The sequence below is a fragment of the Lontra canadensis genome, unplaced genomic scaffold (assembly GCF_010015895.1).
Source record: "Lontra canadensis isolate GAN:19392208 unplaced genomic scaffold, GSC_riverotter_1.0 scaffold80, whole genome shotgun sequence".
Classification (NCBI taxonomy): domain Eukaryota; kingdom Metazoa; phylum Chordata; class Mammalia; order Carnivora; family Mustelidae; genus Lontra; species Lontra canadensis.
Window position 1 is genome coordinate 7,799,793 of NW_022631074.1, and position 3,264 is coordinate 7,803,056.

The 3,264-nt window shown below is 31.1% G+C and overlaps 1 non-coding gene across 1 annotated transcript; it reads left to right on the plus strand.

The window, feature by feature from the left end:
• Nucleotides 1-711: 711 nt before the first annotated feature.
• Nucleotides 712-822, plus strand: LOC116882079. The gene has a single exon (XR_004385544.1). It is a non-coding gene; the product is annotated as a U6 spliceosomal RNA (small nuclear RNA).
• Nucleotides 823-3,264: the final 2,442 nt, after the last annotated feature.

Genomic DNA, 3,264 nt, shown 5'->3' on the forward strand with positions numbered 1-3,264 from the left:
TATGATCAATCTACTATGTATGCTATACATTATTATTATATTAATATTAATTAAATATTAATCAAAACTTGTTACTTTTAGGTAAATGCACTCAGTATGGTATTATGGAATAGAGAATAAAATTAAGCTTCTTAATTTTATGGGAATTTTAAAAATTATTTGATACCAATCAGATCCTCATGGGCCATCCAACAGAATAATAGTTCATTTCCCCAGAATACACTCCATGATGTCTTGACTTTCTGTCTTTTTCATTCCAGTTTTGTGTGTGTGTGTGTGTGTGTGTGTGTGTGTGCACTGAACTGTTCCAATGTCTGCTTTTTCTCTACATTCCCAATCTTAATTATTCTTCAAAGGCCAGTGGAAATTCTGCTTATAAATGTTTTCCTGTCCCTCAGCTGTCAATGCTCTCTTATAACTTTGATCATCTAACCCGCTTGTACTTTTATACTCTCTACTTTACACTAACTAAATTTTGTGAAAAGTCGTCTTTCTTACCAGGATATAATCTCCATATTGGCATGAAGAATTTATTTTCTGACTTTGTGTTCTATATAACAACACCACAATGCCATTATCTGCACTTAATGAATATTTATTGGAAGAATATGTTTATTACCTACAAGCATTGAAGGAGTATTGTGATATATATAACCTGAAATTTAAGTTCAGATTCATTTATAGAGTCTTCTTTAAACCTTATGTAAACTAGTGCTCACTTCAGCAGCACATATACTAAAACTGGAACGATTGATACAGAGAAGACTAGCATGGCCCCAGTGCAAGGAAGACAAACAAATTCATGAAGCGTTACATGTTAAACAAAGCAAAACAAAACAAACCTATGTAAACTAACCTCTGACTAGATTTCATGGAAGAGAGAGAACTAGTACATGCATCTATATATACATTGCACATGCAATAGACATATATTTGGTCTCAGTATCTTTGAGTGTTCTTCTATTTAGTGTTCTTTATAATTTAGTGATTCAATTAACAGACCACAAATATCCATAACCCAGTTAATAAAACCATTAGATAAACCATGCACATAAATAATAAAAAAGCACTATTATCCTGAAATCCTTACATTTTTAATATTTGACATTGAGTGAATGAAGTATAAGAACACTAATCAAGGACTATGTGTTCTGACAAATGAGACATTTATGTGAAAGAGGAAGGAGAAAAATAGAATGAACAAATACCTATATTCATTTGGAAACCATTTACTTTCAATCATTGTGTTAACAGAAAAATCCATATTAAAAATTAAAAGTAGTACCATAGCACCTTTTCTAGGAATTTAAATACTTTAAAATCTGCAAATCTTTGAAAAGGAATTCTATTTGCACCTATATATACATTTATATACACACATGAACATATATATACTTACCTCACTTATAGTAAAATATGTTTCAGATAACTTCTAGACTATAAGAAACACTTGGTTATAGTGATAGTGGACTAACAAAATCAAACGATCAGTGCAATTACGAGCAATGTCCAGAAAGTTGGAAAACAATGGAAAAATGCACCCTGATGAAAACACAAACTAGATTAAGATAGTTCTTACTGTATCTGGGGATCCAGAGACATTTCATAAACTAAAATTCATGTGCATTATTAATATTTTGATTTACAGAACTCATCTATTTCCCAGGCCCCCAGGCACATGTAGTACAAGAATACCAATTTAATTAAGATAACGTTTGAAATTCAAGAGCCAAGTTAGTCCCTTTTATATTAATAAGTTCTCCTTAAATAGATGCTATATATCAATTTCTGAAGGTTTACAAAGACAGAATTGTAAATGAGTTGCAAATAACTGAGCCTGGGGTGGAAAACATCATTGTCTTTGGGTGCTTCCTAACACTCTCATGGAGCAAGTTTCCTCTTTCTCTCAGGTGAGATGTATCAGAGGTTTAACATCCTATGGTAAAACAACCCAGCCATTCATTCATAATGAAGGAGAATACTTGGTTATATAAGGATGATTAAATTATTTATTTACTCCTTGGTTTTTAGCTGTAAAATATCACAATTCACACATAATCCAATGCAAATGGTTGTTTGGAAGGTGAATTAGTATTCAATAATTCTTTGAGGTTCAAGAATTATGTTTTCAAATACTCTCTAAATAATGTATAATATGTATTTATTATATATTTTATGTATGTATATAACATTTAAGGAATATGAACTGGGGTTAAGGAAAGTGTTATAATGAGTCTTTAAGTTCAAATGGTATCATCAGATGATCAAGACATACACAGTCTATAACATATCTTGTCCAAAAAGAGATGTTAATAATACTTGAAATCTCTAGGAAATAAACCACAACAGTCTGAGTGACATTTTAGTACACATAATAGAAATTAAAAGTGGAATGAAGGCTGAATAGGCAACACAAGATTAATTTAAAATATTCTATTTATGTAGCAGATACAATTTTAAAGGAGAACAATTAAGAACTCTCATAGTAGCAATCTATATCATGGTAATGCAAAAAATATTTAAATGAGAAAATTTTATGCAAGCAATATATCTCTAATACTAATAGGAATAAGAACATGCTTTAAAACATAAAGCATTTACTAAATTATGGTTTCACTTACCAGTCAAATCTAAAATCAAATACTCCTAACCTGATTCAAAGTTTTATTATCAATATTCTTAGCAGACTATCAGAGAACAAAGACAAACATAGAAAGACTTTAAAACTGATGAAGGTAATTAAAAAAAAACTGATAAAGGTAATAATTGTTTATATCTCACTGAAAGTTAATAGAAGGCCTTGTGTTTATCCCAATGTCTACTCACTAAAAAGAAATGAGCGATCAAGCCAGGAAAATTCATGGAGACTTAAATGTCTGTTACTAAACAAAAGAAGCCAATCTTAAAAGGCTACATAGTGATGATTTCAACTATATAAATACTAATGTTTTTACTGTTTCTATAGTAAAGGTAGACCTATTGAAACAGTAAAAAGATCAGTGGTTGCCTAGGCTTTAGTGAGAGAGAGAAGAATCAGTAGAGCACAGGGAATTTTTAGGTCAGTGAAACTATTCTTTATGATACTGTACTGGTGGACAAATGTCATTATACATTTGTCAAAGCCCACATAATACAACACCTTAACATAAGTTATGGACTTTGGGTGTTAATGGTGTGACATTGTAACAAATGTTCCACTCCTATGTGGGATGTTGATGGTGAGGGATGCTGTGCGTGTGTGGGAAAAGAGCGTGTATGAGAACC